Here is a 22,834-nt window from a genome sequence, read left to right on the forward strand (position 1 = left end):
GAGTTGGGGCAGCCACCCGTATAATATGCTTGGCTGCAAAATTGCTTCTTTTTGTACATGATGTGTATAGATAGATAGATAGATAGATAGATAGATAGATAGATAGATAGATAGATAGATAGATAGATAGATAGATAGATAGATAGATAGATAGATAGATAGATAGATAGATAGATAGATAGATAGATAGATAGATACTTTATTAATCCCAATGGGAAATTCACATTCTTCAGCAGCAGCATATTGATACAATAAATAATATTAAATTAAAGAATGATAATAATGCAGGTGAAAAACAGACAATAACTATGTATAATGTTAAATGTTAACGTTTACCCCCCCAGATGGAATTAAAGAGTTGCATAGTTTGGGGGAGGAACGATCTCCTCAATCTGTCAGTGGAGCAGGACAGTGACAGCAGTCTGTCGCTGAAGCTGCTCTTCTGTCTGGAGATGATACTATTAATTGGATGCAGTGGATTCTCCATAATTGATAGGAGCCTGCTGAGCGCCCGTCGCTCTGCCACAGATGTTAAACTGTCCAGCTCCATGCCAACAACAGAGCTTGCCTTCCTCACCAGTTTGTCCAGACGTGAGGCATCTTTCCTCTTAATGCTGCCTCCCCAGCACACCACTGCGTAGAAGAGGGCGCTCGCCACAACTGTCTGATAGAACATCTGCAGCATCTTATTGCAGATGTTGAAGGATGCCAGCCTTCTAAGGTAGTATAACCGGCTCTGTCCTTTCTTGCACAGCGCATCAGTATTGGCAGTCCAGTCTAATTTATCATCCAGCTGCACTCCCAGATATTTATAGGTCTGCACCATCTGCACACAGTCACCTTTGATGATCACTTGGTCTATGAGGGGTCTGGGCCTCCTAAAATCCACCACCAGCTCTTTGGTTTTGCTGGTGTTCACGTGTAGGTGGTTTGAGTTGCACCATTTAACAAAGTCATTGATTAGGTCCCTATACTCCTCCTCCAGCCCATTCCTGATGCAGCCCATGATAGCAGTGTCATCAGCGAACTTTTGCACATGGCAGGACTCCGAGTTGTATTGGAAGTCTGATGTATATAGGCTGAACAGGACCGGAGAAAGTACAGTATAGATCAGAGTCCAGAACAGAACTGCCTGTACTGAGGCAAGATGGCAGTTTTAAAGGCCTGGAAAGAAAATGACATTGTTTCTGTGGACATTTGACATTAGACTCCTCAATAAACACACTCTTCTACCACATTTACTTTTTTCATATAAATAATAATCATTGAATGTTAGATTTTTTCCTCTAAACTAATGCATATTCATAGTCTCTATTTCCCCAATCACCAAGAGATCCAGCTCAGCTACACACCTTCACACGTTTCAATGTCCCACTCTAATGAAGTCTGATAATCAAGAACGCCATTCATTCAGGAAGTATTCAGACCCCTTCACATTTTTTTATATTGTGTTACATTGCAGCCTTGAGCTACAATTATTAAATGTATCTGTTCCCACATCAAGCAACATTTAATACTCCAGAATGACAAAGCAAAAACAGAATTTTAGAGATTTTTGCAAGTTTATTCAAACAAACACCTGGAATATCCCATTGAAACAAATATTCAGACCCTTTGCTATGATTCTTAAAATTTGGAAAAGGTGCATCCCATTCTGTGATCATCATTGAGATATTTCTGCACCTTGCTTGGAGTCCACCGCTGGTCAGTTCATTTGACTGGACTGAATAGGAAAGACAAACGCCCGTCTATAGAAGGTCCACAGTTCAGGAAAAACTAAGCCATGGGTTTGAAGGAATCACTTGAAGAGTTGAGAGACAGGATTACGTCAAGGCACAGATCTGGGGAAGGCTGCAAAAATAAATGAATAAATCCTGCAGACGTGAAGGTTCCAAAGAGCACAGTAACCTCTATACCAGGGGTGGCGAACTCCAGTCCTGGAGGGCCGCAGTGGCTGCAGATTTTCATTCTACCCCTTTTCCTAATCAGTGACCTGTTTTCACTGCTAATTAACTCCTTTTCCCTTCATTTTAATAGCCCTGTTTTTAAGGATTCAGTCCTCTGAATTGATTCCTTTCTTAATTAAATGAGAACTAAACAGAAGTCAGGCGTGAAATGAGCCGACAGATGACCAGCTAAACTGGGATTTCAAACTCCAACCAGTTTCACTCCAACCAGTTTCTAAATGAGAAGCCGATTCTTGCTGCTAATTAATCCCGTTATTTAATTCCATGGCTTGTTGCTGCTCTCATTCTGCCACAGCAGACATTTCCAAAACTGTTGATTATCTGTTTTTTCAAAGACCACCATCAAGATGTTTTGGTCACCTGAGAGATCAGTGTTACTGAGACCTTCACCTTTCTTTATTTTCAGATATTGTGTGATGGGCACAGGTGAGCTGGTCATGTGACAGCTTGTTTTGTGTCTCATTATTGTTTGGCTGCTTATTAAGGAAAAAGAGACAACTAAGAGGCCTTAGTCAAGTTAATTAAAACTTAAGGCAAAAAGAAGTTAATTAGCAGCAAAAACATGTCACTAATGAAGAAGATGGTTCAAATGAAAACCTGCAGCCACTGCGGCCCTCCAGGACTAGAGTTGGGCAACCGTGCTCTATACGTTTTAAAAGGAAGACGTCTGGAACAACCACGACTCTTCCTGGAGCTTGCTGCTTTGGCAAACTGAGCAATTATGGATGGGTGAAGGTCCATGGTAAGAGAGGTGGTCAAGAACCTATTGGTCATTCTGTGTGGAGATGGGAGAAATGCTTAGAAGAACAACCACCACTGCAACATTCCTCCAGTTCTGGGCCAAATGAAAGTTTGTCATTAGTAAAAGACACATGGAAGCTGGAGTTTGTAAAATGGCAGCTAAAGGATTCTCAGAATGTGAAAAACAAGATTATCTGGTCTAAAGAAACCAGGATTGGTTCATGTGTGGAGGAAACCAGACACCACTCATCACCTGTGTGATACCATTCTAACAGTAAGGCATGGTGGTGGCAGCAACTGGGGAGACTAATAAGGGCTGAGGGAAAGCTGAATGTACAAATTACAGAGATATCCTTGTGCAATGTCCCGTACCCATCCCTTACCTTATAGCGGTCTAACCAAGGGGCATCTAGTAGGGGCATCTAGTTAGTAGTAGTGTGACAAGTGTCTGGTCACAATTACTGGTAATCTAACCTAGACACTGTTAAAATATCAGACTATCCATCCATCCATTATCCAACCTGCTATATCCTAGCTACAGCGTCACGGGGGACTGCTGGAGCCAAATCCAGCCCACCGCAGGGCACACACCCACACACCAAGCATCCCAGTTTTATTTAGAGACTGGGAACTCTTGAAATTGACTGATAATAGTAACACAGGTTTCTTTAAATTGGACGGTGAGTAAACACAGAATGAAAGACACAACAGCAATTTCAGGAAAAGGAACAGTAACTTCTGTTAGGGTCTTCTTCTTGTCCGCCAGCTTTGCTCGGTCCTTTCATGCGGCTTCCCTCTCTCGCTGGACCCTCTTCCTCCCAGGAGGTAAGTGTTGCTGTCCTTGTGCCTCGCGTTGTACCAGCCACGTACCTTAGTCTGCCCGCGAGCCCCCTGTGCTCTGTGTGAGTGTTCTCAGTGGACCGTACCTCACCCCTGCCTTCTCCTGCCCAGAAGTTTAAATCTCCTTTAATCCATCATCATGTTGATCTTGGCAGGGACTGAACAATGGCACATCCAAATTTCCTGGGCTTAACAAATAATGTAAACACAGGTTAACAAAAAGTATTGTTACGAACTATCAATGAGTGCACATATGCTGATTAGAAACCAATATCCCCAGACATGTTCATTTCCAAGTCAGGTAAATACAAACATTTTCCAAGGAAGGAGCAGTTCTGTTATCACAATTTTATGGTGTTTGTGTGTTTAACCAGTTCAAACTTCAAAGCGGTGATTCTTTTGCAAGACAGCAAATACAGTATCAATATGCTGTAGAGAGCCATGACAATAATCAGGAACTTCTAGAAACTTGATTCTGTTCATCTGGACGTAGTTTTTTTTCCAATACGTTTCATCACTCATCCAAGTGACTTCCTCAGTCTCAGTTGACTGCAGGTTTCTCCAACCTTATAAACAGTACCTTGGCATAATGACCGAACTAGCTCCATTGACTAACAATGGGCCGTGTGATCAATGATATGCAGATTGTCCATTGATCAGTGGCCATTAAATCCATTCACAGAGAGTGGGGAATGGCTGCAATCACCGTATTGTAAGATGGTGAAAGACATACCCTTAGGCCCCCTCCTCGGTTCAGAGATGGTCGTTCCTTTTCATGTAAATGGCCTCCTTGACTCTTCGCTCAAACCAGTGTTCCTCCCTGTCCAGAATGTGCACATCTTCATCACTGAAAGAGTGACCACAGTCCTGTAGGTGGAAATAGACTGTGGAGTCCTGGCCTGACGAGGTAGCTCTTCTGTGTTGTGCCATCCGCTTCGCCAGTGGTTGTTTGGTTTACCCGATGTATGATTCACGGCAAACCGCTAGGCACTTAACTGCGTAAACTATATTACTCTGTCTGTGCCGGGGCACCCGATCCTTGGGGTGGACCAATTTTTGCCGTAGCATGTTTTGGGGTTTGAAAGCCACTGAGATCTAGTGTTTTGAAAAAATGCGTCTCAGCTGTTCCGATATTCCCGACACATAAGGGATCACCAAAGGTTTTCGCTTAGGCAGTGGTTGTCCTTCCTCTCTCCTGGATTCCTTAGAGTATTCTTTAGGTGTCTTCCCTGCTTTGATCAGCGGACAATCTGCATATCATTGATCACACGGCCCATTGTTAGTCAATAGTGCTAGTTCGGTCATTATGCAAAGGTACTGTTTATAAGGTTGGAGAAACCTGCAGTCAACTGAGACTGAGGAAGTCACTTGGATGAGTGATGTAACGTATCTCCCTGGAAAAGAACTATGTCCAGATGAACTGAATCAACTTTCTAGAATTTCATTACCTGGATTATTGAGCATGCATTGAGACAATAATCAAGAACAGGATTATTCAGGAAATTTGCCTTTCAACTCATCACCCCATTCCCAACAATGGATGCCTATTGCCTCTTCATCTGCTGTCTTTTAAATGTAATATTTACATGCTCCTTTGCCTAAGAGAAAAGAAAAATTCACCCATTGTACAAAAATGTCCCCCTCTGACATTAGTAGTACTGAGGATAAACCAGGGTTAGTGAAAAATACACAGACATGATGGTACAATAATAGACAATTCTTTATGAAAAACTAGAAGGCTCTGCCCCCTGCTCACTTCACTCGCCAACCCCCGGGCGGACACTACGTGCCAGCCACTTCACAGCTCTGCTGCTCACGTATGGGAAAGCAGATGTACAATTTAAACAGATTGTTATTTTCATGGAAGTTGTTACATATGCATAATAGACCTAACTATTTTACATTACAGCAAGTAATTAAGCATAATAAAAAATAGTAAAACGTAATAAATTGAAAGTAAATTATGTTTCATGTTGCATTAGAGGTATTCATTGCATAAATACATTTTTGTTCTGTTTGGCTTTGAAATTAACATGCAAATACTTTTAAGACTTACACCTTTACTGTAAAACTTCAGTAAAAATAATATTTGGAATTAAGTTTTCGTCAATATCGCATTGAATTTTGATTCCGTGTTTGGAGTTACATCGTGAGAACGTAACGTATAACTGCCCGTGAGTGAATTTTGTTTCTTTCTCTCTAATAAATAAACCGACTTTTTCGAATGTTTGTCCCTGTGATTTGTTAATTGTCTTTGCAAAAGCTATTCTAACGGGAAATATCAAGATCTCCTTTGGTGTCTAATGTTAGATGTACTGCGTTACCTTTCTTGACGCCTGTTAAAATTTCACATGTCAGAATTGTGCAACCATTTTTGAATACAACTAATCTTGTCATATTGCATAGTCCATCACTCAGACATAAATTACGCAATAACATTACAATACATCCTTCTTTCAACAGTAATTTCGCCGGTGAAAGACCAGACAGTGTTAACGTCTGTAGATATTCTTCATGATATTGTAAGTTGATGTTTTCATCTTCTGCACCATCACCACTAACTGTTTCAGCAAAGTCTATTGATACACATTTAACCAATTTGACGTGTAACCGATTGACAATTTTCACGTTAATTCGTTTGACTTCATTGTTTCTCGGTGCTAGGATTGCCCGTGTACTCATTTCTTCTGTTGATAAACCTTTGGGATGAAATTCTTCAATAAGATTTGGAAATAAGAAGTCTTCTTTAATTGTAAACTTAAAGTGAGGAAAACGTAAAAATTTATAAGAGCTGAGAGAGCAGGAACTGTGTCTGACAAAAGCATTCACACAAATGAGAGGTGAGAAGACCGCGGACGTGGGCTGTGAACCGAAAATGGTTGAGAGGAGGGCGGGACTTGAAAAAAAATCTCATGGCCAAAGTCTCATCTCACCTGACTTGAAAAAATCTTCCAAAAAGTCTCGTCTTGTCGCAGGATTTTATTATATAATAGAGAGACAAGGACTCTGTAAATCAAAAACAAACATGACAATACTCCCAGTCCTTTATCCGTCTCACTTTCTTGCTCAAGGGACCTAAGGATACTTCTGAAAGGAATCATCTTACTGCTCTAGGGAACAATCCAAGAAAAATGAGCACACCCTCATATTCTTGTTCAGGGTGCTCAGGAGTACAGCGGTTTATGCTCCACTAGTGCCAGGCTCAATGCTGCAAAACAAAAACTATCTATCTATCTATCTATCTATCTATCTATCTATCTATCTATCTATCTATCTATCTATCTATCTATCTATCTATCTATCTATCTATCTATCTATCTATCTATCTATCTATCTATCTATCTATCTATCTATCTATCTATCTATCTATCTATCTTTTGGTGCAGTAATATTCAAATTTCCAGTTTAAGAATCAAGGAATGTAAAACAACAAATCTAGGGTTAAGCAACAAACCTGCAACAAAGCTATCAATAAAATAAATTGGATTTTAAAGGCCTTGGTTCAGGTAACTTTTTTTATGGGTGCAGCTGCTGTTATTTCTTGCCAGTAGCAAAAAAAAAAAAAAAAAAAAAAAAAAGATAAAACTGAACATCTCACATCGGCCAAGAAGTTTGTTCTTTTCTTTTGATCTGCATATGCCCTGAAACAATTCACTTCTCCAATTTTTGTACTCACTAGACTGCTTTGCATAACATTTTAAGGAAAAAATCAACAGGTATATTATTAATTGTAACTGATCTCTATTTTAAGTATGTAATTTAGAGATGAGTGTGTGAAGAGATATGTGATATCTCAAGGAGAGCTTATTATTCTGTTCTAAATTACAAACTTACAGCAAGAAACTAGTTATTACTGTAGCTCTTGCAAAACCTGTCAAACATAACTGATGTGAAATCAATAAAAAGCATCAGTTCTATCAAACAAAAGGATGTCATTTTGGAAGGAAGGGACCAATTCTAGGCAGGACAAGAGGCCCGTGGAGGCCATTCCCAGTCTACCTTGTTGAAATGCCACGTCACAATGCATCATTATCTCAGGATGATTTGATGAACATGATAGTAACTTGGGTTTGCTCCAATGGCCAGCACAGTCCTCATTTCATGATCCAACAGAGTTCCTTTGAAATGTGGTGGAAGCATGAAGGAGCAGCTGTTAAATCTGCAAGGAACTGCATGATGCTGTTGACTCAGCGTGGATGAAAATCCCAAAGGAATATTTCTATGACCTTGTTGAACCTGAGCCTAGAGTAAATTACAGTTTTCCTGAGGGTACAGGGTGTGCCTTTCCTGGTACTGTATAAGTGGACATAATAAAATGGCCAGATATCTAAGAGCAACTCCTCCCCATCCCCAGTTTTGCTTAATAAGACTGAGGCTATGAATAGCCAGTGCAACACACTTACTACATTAAAAGGTGGATGATGAAATTTAATGTCAGTAAATGTCAAGTATTATATATAAGAAGTAAAAATGTTAGATTTGAGACACAGTCGGAAAATCGAGAGTACACCTTATGAGAAGGAGTTAGGAGTCATAGTGGACTCTACGCTATCGACTTCCCGACAGTGTTGAGAAGCCATTAAGAAGACTAACAGAATGTCAGGTTATATAGCACCTTGATGTATGGAGTACAAGTCACAGGAGGTTCTGCTCAAGCTTTATAACACACTGGTGAGGCCTAATGTGGAGTCCTGTGTGCAGTTTGGGTCTCCAGGCTACAAAAAGAACATAGCAGCACAAGAGAAGGTCCAGAGAAGAGTGACTAGGCTGATTACAGGGGTACAGGGGATGAGTTATGAGGGAAGATTAAAAGAGTAGAGCCTTTACCGTTTAACCCTTAAACTGTCACATACTTGGAGGGTTAATACACCCTCCAGACGCCAAATACTTTTTTGCTGCACTTTTTAAGGAAACGTCACAATTCACCAAGAAAAAGTGAAATTTTAATGGAACCCATTTTTTTCATGCAATGAGCATCACAATTACTGTACCACTGATCATTTCACAAACTGCCAATGAACTGTAAAAACTATTTCAATGATCTATTATTATATGTACAAGGTACCGCTGACGCCATTGATGAAATTGAGTAAATCGCCCATCACTCTATAATCAATAACCCATGACAAAGTGAACACCTTTTTTCAAAATGGTTTGCAAATTTATTAAGAATCAAAAAGCGAAATCTCTCATTTCTAGAATTATTCAGACTCTTTTCTGTGGCTCGCCATATTGTGCTCAGGTGGTCCTGTTTGCTTTAATTCCTCTTGAGACGTGTCTAGAATTTGATTGGAGACCACTTGTGGCAAACTGAACTGATTGGACATCATTGAGAAAGGCACACATATACCTGTGTATAGGAGGTCTCACAATTCACACTGCACGTCAGGTGAAAAACCAAGCCATGAAGTCCAAGGAACTCTCTATGGACCTCGGCCATCAAATTTTGGTGTGGCATAAATCAGCGGAAGGGAATAAAACCATTTCTACAGCTTTGAGTTTTCGGAGGAGCACCATCGCCTCAAGAAATGTGAAATGGAAGAAGTTTGGAACTGCCAAGACTCTTCCTAGAGTTGTCGATCTACAAAACTGAGTAACCAGGCACAACATTCTGTGGTTAGAAAGGTGACCGTGAACTCCGTGATCACACTAACAGAGCTTCAGAAGTCCTCCGCTGAGAACCTGTCAGAAGGACAGATGGCCATCTCAGTGGCACTCCATGAATCACATGGAAATCACTCTTGAGTAAAAGGCATATGACAGGCCGCTTGGAGTTTGTCAAACATCATTTAAAGGACACTGGGAACATGAGGAAAAAGATTCTATGGTCTGATAGGACAAAAACTGAATTTTTTGGGCAGAACTCCAAGCAATATGTCTGGTGAAGACCGGGCACTGCTCATCATCTCCATCATACCACCCTGCAGTGAAGCTTGGTGTTGGTGGTATTATCATGCTATATGAGTGCAGAGGCAGGGAGCCTGGTCAGACCTGAGAGAAGGATGAATGCTGCCAAATACAGAGATGTCCTTGAAGAAAACCTGCCACCTCAGACTTGGGCAAAGGTTCCCCTTTTGTCATGACAATGACCCAAAGCATACAGCCTAGACAATAATGGAGTAGCTTCAGGACAAGTCTCTGACTGCTCTTTAGTAGCCCGTCCAATGCCCACACTTACTGTCAATGCTATAGAACTCCTGTGGAGAGACATACAGATACATCCCATTCAATCTAAAGGGCTTGAGAGGCTCTGCCAGAAAGAATGGGATTATCTGCCCAAATCCAGGTGTGCAGAGCATGTAGAGACTTAACCGAGAAGACCTGAAGCAGGGATAGCATCCAAAGGGGCTTCTACAAAGTACTGAATTAAGGCTCTGAACAATTATACAGGGTGAGGCAGAAAGGACGGAGGTCTTTGAAATGGTTAGAACTCCCCACTTGGTGGAGTGACAGATGTGCGGTAGGTGGCGTTAGGTTAGGTTCGCGAAGTCTTAGCATTTTTTTATTTTCTTTTTAGTTGAAGCCGTGGACAATAGAACACAGCGTTTTTGCGTACGACTGTTTTGTCAAGAACAACCAATATATTACCGCAGTTCAGCGTGAGTTTCGTTGCCATTTCAATATCCACAGAAATAAGGCTGTTCCCGCTCGTAACACTATCCTACGTTGGGTTAAAGCACTTCGTACACGAGGTACACTAATGAACAAAAGACCGCCGGGGGCTACACGAACGGCACGTACCCCTGAAAATGTGGAAAGCATACGACTAGCCCTGCTGCGCAGTTCAAGTCGATCTGCTCGGAAGCATTCTTCTGAACTTGGCCTCAGTAATTATTCAGAGCGCCATATCGAGATGATAAACAACTTCTTTTTACCTGAATTATGACAAAAACGTATTCCCATCCGGCGTGTGTGGTTTCAACAGGATGGGACGAGAGCATCAATGCATGTTACTCACCCTCTCTTCACTGGTCACCTCATTTCCAGGTTTGGTGACATTCATTGGCCTCCTCGGTCCCCTGACTTATCCATGTGCGATTATTTCTTGTGGGGTTACCTCAAGGCACATGTATACGAGCATAAGCCCCATACATTGGAGGAACTGAAGGAAGCTATTTGCGTGGAAGTCGCCCAAATCGACAGAGCGATGTTGAAAAGAGTGGAGGCCAACTTCCATGAACGCCTTCAGAACTGCATCGGTGATAACGGACACCACATGGGAGATGTTGTTTTCCACACTTGATTTTGTCAAATGCTATTTCAATATGAACTCAAATCTTTCAATAAATTTCTTTGTAGGAAAAAATTAACAATTTTGTGATTTTGTAAAAAAAGTCCGTCCTTTCTGCCTCACCCTGTATCAATGAGAGAGTTCAGTTTTTGATGTTTAATAAAGTTTCAAGCGTTCCTGAAAACATTTTGTTCACTTTGTCATTATGGGTTATTGAGTGTCGATTGATGGGCACAAATGACAAATGTATTCATTTAAAATGGAATCTACAACACAATAAAGTGTGCAGAAAGTGAAGGGGTCCAAATACTTTCTGAATCCATTGTAATATTTAGTCAATAATATGAAGTAACAGTTCAAAAGTATCTTAATACATAATTCGCCAGTCTCCTCACTCACTCACTCACTCACTCACTCACTCACTCACTCACTCACGTCCGTCCGAAGCCGAATGCGCAGTCGCCTTCTGCGCAGCTGCCCGATAAACATTACGAGACCAGCATCGCGACAGGCAGTGGATTTACGGCCGCGAAAATTCAAAGAGAAAGGCGACTTCAACTGACATCCAACCCCAACATCGCGGAAGGTGGTGGATTTACGGCCGCAAAAATTCAAAGAGAAAGGCAACTTCGATTAAAGCTCTAGAGGCCTGAAAGGCAATTTCGACTACAGCTCAAGGCCTAATTACGCATTCATTCAATACACCTATATCAGGTTTGTGGTGCTTATACTTATTATATATTATACTATTCCACTCGTGCCCGTTTCATCTTACGTTGTCGAAACGGGCTCTTTGTCTAGTAAACATATAAATGCTGCCATCATAGTGACAGTGTGTGCTGTGACCAGTAGGGGGCATTGCAGTACCCCAAACCCCAGGCACAACCACACAGACGCAAGTCCCTGGTCCAAATGTAAAGTACGTTATAATAAATTACCTTACAAATATCTTCCTTGAAATAGTGGCACAAGCCCGACACCATTATTATTCTCGTCTCTCTTTCTTCTCCTCCTGTACTCCTCCCAGGTGAGCTTTTTCCATTCTCCATACCACCCTGATGAGGTCGAGTGGCTCCTTTTATCTTAGACTCGCCTGCATTTTGGGATCCTTTATCAGTCTTCTAGGACGGGCCGGGAACATCTTGCTCTTCTTTGTGACCACTCACTGTCTGGAACCTGCTGTCCATCACAGCACAAACACACCTGACCGTTTAAGCAGAGCATTTCTGATAAACTAAGACAGCTGTAGAGGGAGCGACTGCTGATAAGTGTGGCAGGCGAGTGTGTCTCTTATTTCTTGTTTAACCCTAGGAATTTTTTTCAGCAACTGTTAAACAAGTACTAATTCTTAGACAATCGGAAATGTGGTTTACCATGACCAAGCTCTTCTTATACTTTCAATAATGTAGTCGTTCTTTGAAGTACGTCCTTTTTCCCTGGAAAAGGGATGAACAGGAGACACAAGCAGCTTTTAATTCTTATGATGCTTTTCCACAGTGAACACCATAACAAGATGCTTTACAGTGCAGGACTGTAGTTAAATTATTTCCTGATTGCTGCGATCGGAGGCTTAGCTGGTTATGTGACTCATTTTGGGTTCCATGGTGAGGCAGAGGTGGGTACTGAAGAGGGGCTTTCTACAGTATAGCACAGGGGTAGGCAATGTCAGTCCTGGAGAGCCGCAGTGGGTGCAGGTTTTTGTTCCAACCCAGTTTCTTAATGAGCAGTCAATTATTGGTTATGAAGTGCTTATTGCTAAAGTAATAGTTTGATGCTTCAATTTAGTGGTCTCGCGTGTTAAGTTTCCCTTCCCTTAATTGCTTATTTCAATCTTAAACAGCTGCATTCAGTGTATTAATGGCTCCTTATTAGCAATAAGATGTAAATGACAAATCGGCCAGCAGTTCTCGATCCAGCTTGTTTCCATGTGTTTTCATCATGCACTTTTTGATTTGATTTAATAAAACACTTAATAGAAAAAAGTGACAGACTGAAAATGATCAGTTTTGGCTTCAAATCATTTGGATGATACCCTTGGAAAGGAAAAAATCTACAAAATAAGAACCTAACATTGTAGACTAACAAGCCATAAAATTAAATAATGTCTGAGATTGGCAACCATTGCTTTCTAATGACGCAATTGGGTTGGAACAAAAACCTGCAGCCACTGCGGCTGTCAAGGACCGACTTTGCCTACCCCTGGTATAGCACCTTCCCTTGTAAATACCATCTCTAATAATAATATATAATTCTTTACATTTATATAGCGCTTTTCTCACTACTCAAAGCGCTCTCCACACAGGGAGGACCCGGGAAGCGAACCCACAATCTCCTTACTGCAAAGCAGCAGCACTACCACTGCACCACCATCTCTCTATTATATAAAAAAAACATTGGGACGAGACGAGACTTTTTCAGAGAGATTATTTCACGTCCCGCGAGACGAGACTTTGTGCCAAGAGATGAAATGAAAACCTAACAGGTCCAAGCAGGGGCGGAAATAAAAGACAAAGAGTAGAAGAAGAAAAGACAAAGAGTAGAAGACAAAGTAGAACGTTGTAAAGAGGTTCAAAAACGTTGGCACGATACACATGTAAAGCAGTGTGGTGTAGCGGGTCCACGGCTCAAATTAACAGGGCCACTTTTTAAATAAATAATCGCCACACTCGGCGCTTAGCGAGGGGGTGTGGTGTGTGTGGCCGAGTGGTTCCCGGGGAATTCATGATGCGGGCGAAACTCGCTTAAGTGCACAGGTGAGGAGTTGTCCACATCCGTAATTGTTCCCGGGAGCCGCTGATTGCCACAGCTGATCCACGTCCCACGTGATATATAGACGCACGAGGCGGCTAGTAGGGAGGGAAAAAGAAAAGAAAGAGACGGAGATTGCAGGGAAGAAGGCGTCAGGAAGCAGGGAGAGGATTGATTGATTGATTGATTGATTGATTGAGCGTGTGCGTGTGCATGTGCGTGAGCAAGGGCAGGCAGCTGGGAGGTTAGCCCCTACAGAGGAGTGTTTGGCTGACACTAGGTGGGGCTTTAAGAAAGCTTTAAGAAAGCGGTCGCTCCAGCTGAGCGATTACGGAGCTGGAGTGACCGGTATTGAAGACGACTGGCCGTCGAAAGGCAGAGGCAGTCGTGGAGGCTTTCGGCTGGTTTAGCCCCAGCATGAGCGCCCTGGCCGCTGGGGAAAGAACCCAAGTCTCGGTCTGGATGGAGTCCGACGTAGCCAGGGATCGGAGGGCTACCGGACCAGTGTGGAAGGCAGCTGTACCTACAGGTAGGGCGGCTCCCCTGTTGCGATGCCCCATGGGAGAAGCAGGGGAGTCGCCAGGTAGAAAGAAGAAGGCATCTTGCTTTGGATTTTAAGAGACTGCTTCCAGCCATCGTTTTAACCTCGTTGTTTTTAAAAGATTTTTTTTTCTATTGGGTTTTAACCTCCACCTTTCACCCGTTTTAATGGATTATTTATTTGAAGACTTTTGAATACTCGGTACTATTTATTTGGACACTTTTTTTTGTGTTTTGTTGATTTTAAATAATAGCACTTGGCACTTTTGCACCATTCTCATGCTTTGTTGTGCCTCACTGCCATCTTGTGGTCCTGACTGAGTTTAATGTTTTAGTGTTTTGGCGACCTCTGCTTGCCATTATTCTGAATCAGGAGCAGAATGTGGACATTTTTCCTTTTAGTGCAGGGGGAAGTTCAGGTAGGCAGCTCACAAACCATCACTCGCGAGTCAGCTTGTCTTCTGTGAACTATACGGTGCCTTCAGGAAATACTCAGACCCTTATGTTAAAATAATTTACATTCATGTTTTTCTTCATCATGCAACAGTCAATAACCCAGAATGACAAAGTGAAAACAGAGTTCCAGATATTTTTGTAAATGTATTAAAAATAAACATGAAATATTCCATTGACACAAGTGTTTAGACCCTTTGCTATGACACTTTAAATGTAGCTGCGGTGCATCCCATTCTATTGATCATCACTGAGAATGTTACTGCACCTCGTATGGAGTCCACCTGCGGTTAACCCAGTGGATTGGACTGATTATTAAAGGGGCATAGCTGGCTATAAAAGATTTACATAGAGTGAAAGGCACTATATAATAATTTTTTTATTTTTAAAATAACCTTTATTGTGAACAATAACAAGAAAGTTCAACATATCAATATAAACAATCAATGACAAGAAACAAATTCCAGAATAAACACCCCCCTTACACTCCTCCTATTCCACACATTAATAAGTACGTTATTGATGCCCACCAATGCTTTCTCTTTCTCTTGACAACCTCAGTGAATCAGAAATTCATTTTCAACTCCCCTTCATCAACAGAGCACAGCACCCCTTTGACCCCCCACACATTTTTGAACATCTCCCTTCTATTCATCTGTTTATAAAAAGCAAATTCCATTCTTATTCAAACCTCAGGTCTCCTTACTGCGAGGCAGCAGCACTACCACTGTGCCACCATGCTGCCCAATATATATTTTGTGACACATTTAATTTGTTATACTCACATTTCATGTTGTTATTATTTATTGATTGTCACATTTCACAGTCCTGTTATCTATTTGCATATTTTTTTTTTTATTTTGTCCAAAATATTCCTCCATGGGCGGCACGGTGGCGCAGTGGGTAGCGCTGCTGCCTCGCAGTTGGGAGACCTGGGGACCTGGGTTCGCTTCCCGGGTCCTCCCTGCGTGGAGTTTGCATGTTCTCCCCATGTCTGCATGGGTTTCCTCCCACAGTCCAAAGACATGCAGGTTAGGTGTATTGGTGATTCTAAATTGGCCCAAGTGTGTGTTTGGTGTGTGTGTGTGTTTGGTTCCTGCCTTGTTGGCTGGGATTGGCTCCAGCAGACCCCCCCCCCCCCCGTGACCCTGTGTTCGGATTCAGCGGGTTGGAAAATGGATGGGGCTCCCTCTTGTGGCAACTGTCGATTAGCTTTCTAGTAGCACTGAACTTTTTAAATTCTAATAATAGTAACTTTTAAACTGTACCTCAGCCAGGTTACCTCCCCTGGCTGGGGTTCTAAGTCTTCTTTTATGTCTTTTTTGTTCATTGTTGTGATATTTATTTCTGTTGATGTTACTTTTGTTAATTTCCTACATATTATAGTATATATAACTACATATTACCTACATAGTATAGTCGGCTCTGTCCTTTCATACTGATGCTCTATGTAAGAGAGGATAGAGCCGATTATACTTCCTTAGAAGACTGCCGTCCTTCAACATCTGCAATAAGATGCTGCAGATGTTCTATCAGACAGTTGTGGCGAGCGCCTTCTTCTACGCGGTGGTGTGCTGAGGAGGCAGCATTAAGAAGAAAGACGCCTCATGCCTGGACAAACTGGTGAGGAAGGCACGCTGTATTGTAGGCATGGAGCTGGACAGTTTGACATCCGTGGCAGAGCGACGGGCGCTGAGCAGACTCCTGTCAATCATGGAGAATCCACTGCATCCACTAAACAGTGTCATCTCTAGACAGAAGAGCAGCTTCAGCGACAGACTGCTGTCACCGTTCTGCTCCACTGACAGACTGAGAAGATCGTTCCTCCCCCACACTATGTGACTCTTCAATTCCACCCGGGGGGGTAAACGTTAATATTATACAAAGTTATTGTCTGTTTTTACCTGCAATTTTATTAATCTTTAATTTAATATTGTTTTTATCAGTATGCTGCTGCTGGAGAATGTGAATTTCCCCTTGGGATTAATAAAGTATCTATCTATCTATCTATCTATCTATCTATCTATCTATCTATCTATCTATCTATCTATCTATCTATCTATTTTCTTTGTCCAAGTTATGTTTCATGTGTTTTGTGGGTACAGTAGTCCCTCAAGAGGTTTGGGCCCACAGCCATTCTCCAGCAGGAACTGCCCTCTGGCCTACAAGTCCAGAGGGTCTCCTACAGTTCCTCGCGGTTCATTATGAATGTGCTCTGAAGTACAGTAGATAAGTTTACTTATGTTTATTGTTAGTGATTTTATTGGATTTGTGGATTTTTGATTTTCTGCTCTGCGTTTTGACCTCGCTATTGGAACCCATATTGGAGCTTGTTTGGTTTAAAATTACCTTCATGTTAAAGTCAACTCCATTTTACTTTAATTCTCAGCAGAGTTTCATCATGATTAGAAAACATTGTTTGTGAATAATACTTCTTTTATTTTATAAAGCTTCTATAAGGCCCTTTTGTGTCTGCTCAGGGTTTTTGATGGGATTTACCCACACTGCATGGACAATTTTGGAAGTGCTTTAGGGACTTAAATTCCATGGGACACCCAGTTCATGACAAATAACTACACTACAATACATTCATCCATCCATTTCCATTTTCCAACCCGCTGAATCCGAACACAGGGTCACGGGGGTCTGCTGGAGCCAATCCCAGCCAACACAGGGCACAAGGCAGGAACCAATCCCGGGCAGGGTGCCAACCCACCGCAGGACAAGCGCTATATAAATGCAAAGAATTATTATTATTATCCTCACACAACACTAATCTTAACCATAGTGTAACTGGACAGAGCTCTGGAGGTCTGCAGCGACATTTCTATTGGAATTCAACATCACACATTGATCAGTAGGGAGCTCATCTGCACAGCGTGCAAAAGGCTGGCACCTTGTGTTTAACCCGAACCGCACGCGCATGCGTATTGAAAGCATCTTTTATCGCACATTCCCCGATACTCTATTAGGCATATTAGAAAGCCAATCACCCCGCCATCCGGCAGGTGGCGCCATCATTTTCACGTACGGAGTTTTCAGTTGTCCGTTTACACTCTTGCACTTCCTACTCCTTGTCGAGACGTAGTAACGGTTTGTTTTGTGTGAAGTTTAAAGTGCCAGTTGAAAGCGTTACCGCTCTTGTAGGCGCCGGTGCAAACGAAGACTGAAAACAGACTGGAAGACCAACCATTAGCCGGACTTGTGTATGTGACAGCTGAAGAAGTCAAGCAACTGGGAAGTTTTAGAAACATCCACCGAGATATTGGCAAGTGTTCGACGGCTTCTTACTTAAGGTGTGTTTGTGTGAAATTGTCTCATTGGATCGTATTTATTTATCTGTTTATTCCAGCTGAGGCCGACGTTGTTTATAGCAACATTTCCTATAGCGCTGCCCTCATGTCAAGTGTGAAGTTCCTTTCATTCTGACAAGTGGGCACCAAAACAGGAAAATATCTGTTTTCGTAATAACATCGCTCGGTGCTAACGTTACGTTAAAGAACGGCTCCGTGGAATTTTATTGGCCGTTGCTGTTAATTTCGGTTTCCCAGAACGTGACAGTGATAGAATAAAACCAGTAACATATCTATTGTTTAGTTTCGGAAATCCAGCCTTTTTTGTTCGTGCCCAGATGCTGCTGGGCTCCCTGGTGACATTTGGCACCAGCCACTGCGAAAATCCCCCGATGGTAATTACTGGGCGTCAGCTAGTTAAAAGAAAGGCAATCCGCGCTGGCACCTCGTATTTTTAAACGGCTCGTTTCTCGGTCTGCTGCAGTCAGCTTCTCACCGTTTCTTTACTGCCAGCGCGTTAAAACATTTTGCTGGTACAAAATCCGGAGAACAAAGCGCAGAAGGGTATTCGATGGATTAAGTACATTGATTGTCCAGTTTAATTTCTAATATCTATGTGTCTGTTTTATAAATATTGATAAAAATGTGCGCAGACGTGACTAGATGCGAGTGTAAGGAATGCAGGTACTGTGTACAGTAGCAGTCAAAAGTCTGGAATCGGCCGATATTGTACATGTTTGTGATAGAAAGTTATACTTTGTTAATCGAGATACCATAAAGTTGATTTGAAAGTATTGCCAATACATTACTAGAGCTGCTAATGGCTATTACTTCATGAAATGAATTGATTTTTAATTTATTTTTCACATTTGGCCACAAAGCCTCATTTTCAGGAGCCATTCCTTCTAATGGTCACCTCCCTTACTTATCATTAAAATAGATAGATAGATACTTTATTAACCCCAAGGGGAAATTCACATACTTCAGCAGCAGCATACTGATAAAGAAATTAATACTCAAAGAAATAATAGTCAAGGGTTAATACTAATTGGTTATTAGAGAAACCTTTGCAGTTGCATAGCACCACTGACACCTATTATTCTGTTCACCTGGGTTGCAATGCACTGTCATATTCCCAAAGATCAGTTCTGGGTTCAAACTAGATAAAGTGAAACAGCTTTCTCAAAAAACAGTTCGGTCCTATTGTTTTGGTTTTTTTTTTTTTTGCAAAACAAAGGCTATTCCATATTACAGTTTGCCAAGAACCTGAAGATTTCACACACCGGTGTCTATTACTTTCTTGAGGGAAGTGAGCAGACTGGGTCGATCCAGGACAGAAAAAGAAGAGGAAGGCCAGATGGGCAACTGTCTGAAAGGATAAGAACATCAGTCTGTAGTTTGAGAAACAAATGCCTTACTGGTCCAACTTTGGCTTCTTCCTTAAATACATGCTAAATACCAGCATCGTTTTCAACGTCAAGTTCCTCTCTGGTCAAACCAGAACACAAAGCTGAGGCCACAGTGGACACGAGCTCACCAAAGGTGGACATCTGAAGACTGGAAGAGTGTAGCGTGGTCAGCCTAATCTTGATTTGTGTTGAGGTTAAGGTCAGAATGTGGCACCACCAGCATCACTCCATGGACACAACCTTCCTTGTGTCAGTAATCCTAGCTGGTGGTTGTGGTGTAATGTTTTCTTGGCCCACTTTGGCCCCAGTAATACCAATCAATCATCACTTGAATGCCACAGCCATTTTGAGTGTTGTTGCTGACCACATGCTTCCCTTCATGGCCACAATTGACCCATCTTCTAATGGCTACTTCCTGCATGATGATAATGCAGCATGTCCCAAAGCAAAGGTCATCTCCTCCTTCTTTCATGAATGTGACAACGAGCTCAGTGTTCTTCAGTGAGTCACCAGATCTGAATCTAAGTGAACACAGTTAGGATGTGGTACAATGAGAGACCTGCAGCACAAATGTGTGGCTGTGAAATCTGCAGGAACTAGGGGGCTCCGCCCCCTGCTCGCTTCGCTCGCCAACCCCTGGCGTTGGGGCATGACAAAGAGTGAGATGTATGAATTAGATATAGAATAGTGTGCAGGTTTGGATGATGTCTATAGAAATAAAAAATAGAGTGTTTGGCATAGAGTAATGTTTTATTGGAATATTTCTTTGTATACAACATTAGTAGTAAAGATGGTGTCTTGTCTTTGAATGAGTCTTCCTTGGCATGGATCATTTATAACTTTTAACTTTAACGTCAGATGAACGTCGAACACGTGAGAAGGCAACATAAAGTTGTCCATGTCCAAAAACGGGTTCAGAGAGGTAGATGCCAACCTTGTCCATGGTTTGTCCTTGTGATTTGTTGATGGTCGTGGCAAATGCAGGTTTAATGGGGAACTGTCGGCGTTTCAATGTAAAAGGTAATTCTAGGTCAGAACTCGTAAGGTCAATTCTAGGAATGAGAACAGTATTGTTAGCATGTGATCCTGTAAGAACTGTTGCTTGAATAACATTGTGTGTCATGGTGTTGACGACTAACCGTGTGCCATTGCATAAACCCTGTTTAGTGTTAAGGTTTCTTAATAGCATGATTATTGTTCCGTTTTTAAGGGTAAGGTTGTGTTGTGGTAATCCGGCCGGGTTAATAGTGTTCAAATATTTTAAGGGGAAATTCAGATGTTCATTGTCGTCATCAGAGTCAACTTTGTCCGAGCTTAGAAAGAGCCGTGTCTCTCCAGGAAGTAATGAAATGACCTGGTTAATAATGTGATTAACATTAATATTTTTTGGACATAATACAGTGCGTTGTGTTAACCACATATGCTTTAGCAGTATGGGCCATTGCCTTTTGGTGGCCTGATATGTACTCCGGTAGATGCAAAAGCAAATGAACTATTGTAGGATCTAATGCAGTTCATAAAGTTTTTACTTTCAGGCACATCGTTAGTTAGAAGCTTCTGTAGATATTCAGGATATGAATGTAAAGGAGGCAGTCTAATCTGCCCCTTTTGACAACAACGTGTAAATTCATTACTCGTATTGGCAGTTGTTTCTTCTGGGACGTTAAGTGAATGACAATGATTGCAAATGACATTCATTAATCCCAATGAATTTTCCTCAATAGTGGACTCATTATTGAAGGCGTTGTCAGCCAACTGGCGTAAGCGTTTAGCAGGTGTCTGGCGTTGATGTCCGCGATGGGCATGTTTTGCTTGTGGCGTTTGAGTGCCGCGTTGTTGCATGTCCATTATTTGTGACGCGCTTTTTTTGAGTTTTAATTGATTCGCCTCCGCTTTGCGAAAAGTCCGTTTCAGTCTACGTCGTGCATTGTTTGTATCGAGCCTTGTCCGTTTTTGTATGTCGGTCAGTTGAGCTTTCTGCTTTTGGAGTCTTGCTTGCCTGTTTTCTGGCAGTTCATATGCGCGTTGTACACGTCTGCGTTCATTTATTCTGTCTCTTCGCTCCCTTTTTTGTATGTCTGAGACGCGAGCTCTTTCTTTTGAAATCGTGCTTGTTTCGATGCAGCACTTTGAGACGCGCGCTGTATGCGTCTACGTTCATTGTGTCTGTCCATTTGGGCACGTCTCTGTAACGGGGTCACTTGAGCTTTGCGTTTTTTGATCCGAGACATTTTTTCTCCCGGAGTTTCCGAAGCGCGTTGTATGCGCCGCCGTGTATTTTGTTGTTTCATTCGTGTTCGTGTGTTTGGTCCCGTTATCCGATCCGAATCGTTTTGTACCCGTGACTGTGTATTCATGACTTGTTTGTTCCTCAGCGTGCGAAATATGGATAAGTAATAAGGAGGATCGCACTCACTGTTAATATGGAGCCTTTTCTGCAGTTGAACGGTTAATAGTGCTTTATTGTAAGGAGATCCACCTATGCTGACACCTATGCTGCCTAGTGTGAAGGTGTTGAGATGACGTTTGTTTAATATGGACGTTTCCTTTAGATATGTGGCTTTGGGTGTCACTTCTTATTGATGTGGGGGTGGGTGGGTGAGGATTGTTGTTGCGCGAGCGTCTTCTTTCTTTTTGTGTTCCAGGGGCTTGTTAAATCCCCCTCTTGGTGTGTGTCCCGTCCGGTGCCTGTAGTGGGGGGGGGGGGGGGGGTGCCTTGCTGTTGTGCGCGAGCGTCTTCTTTGTTTTTGTGTGCTAGTTTCGTGTGCAATGGGTTTCGTGCGGCGCCTGCGTTTGACTACTTTTTTCTGTGCCTTTTCCTTTTTTCTGTGCTCTTGGCGCCTCATTTCTTTGACTCCTTTTTTCTGTGCTCACTCCTTTTTTCTGTGGTCTTGTCCGCCTCTCGCGGCCCCTCATCCGCCTCTCGCGGCCCCTCATTTCTTGGTGCACCTGCGCAGTACGTCTTTTTGCAGCTACGGCCCATGGCCGGATGTCCCTGCGTCCATCCGGTTTAGCATTCTCGGTTAGTAATATGGATTGTATTTATGACAACACTAGACAAAGAGCCCGTTCTGACAACGTAAGATGAAACGGGCACGAGTGGAATAGTAAGTAATAAGTATAAGCACCACAGACCTGATATACAGTAGGTGTATTGAATGAATGCGTAATTAGGGCTGGAGCTGTAGTCGAAATCGCCTTTCAGGCCTCTAGAGCTTTAATCGAAGTCACCTTTCATTTTGCATTTTCGTGGCCGTAAATCAGCCGCCTGCCGCGATGTCGGTCTCGTAAGGTTTTTCAGGCGACTGCGCATTCGGCTTCGGACGGACCGTGCCGCGATGTTGGTCGAAGTCGCCTTTCTCTTTGAATTTTTGCAGCCGTAAATCCGCCGCCTGCCGCGATGTCGGCCTCGTAAGGTTTTTCGGGCAGCTGCGCAGAAGGCGATTGTGCATTCGGCTTCGGACGGACGTGAGTGAGTGAGTGAGGAGACTGTCAAATTATATATAAGATGGGCCAGAATCTCAAAGGAATGTTTCCAATATGAAGAATTGAGGCTGTTTTGACAGGGAAAGGAGGCCATCCTCAGTATTCGTAGAGTGGTCCAAAGAATGT

The 22,834-nt window shown here is 42.3% G+C and overlaps 1 protein-coding gene across 1 annotated transcript in view; it reads left to right on the forward strand.

Annotated features, from left to right (window-relative positions):
- Window positions 1–17,605: 17,605 nt before the first annotated feature.
- Window positions 17,606–22,834, forward strand: part of hyls1 (HYLS1 centriolar and ciliogenesis associated) — a 29,301-nt gene continuing 24,072 nt past the window's right edge. Inside the window, exon 1 of the mRNA XM_028820263.2 lies at window positions 17,606–17,816. The gene's annotated coding sequence lies outside the window, so the exon portion shown is untranslated. The remainder of the gene's footprint in view (window positions 17,817–22,834) is intronic.

Source organism: Erpetoichthys calabaricus, chromosome 15 (genome assembly GCF_900747795.2).
Source record: "Erpetoichthys calabaricus chromosome 15, fErpCal1.3, whole genome shotgun sequence".
Classification (NCBI taxonomy): Eukaryota; Metazoa; Chordata; class Cladistia; order Polypteriformes; family Polypteridae; genus Erpetoichthys; species Erpetoichthys calabaricus.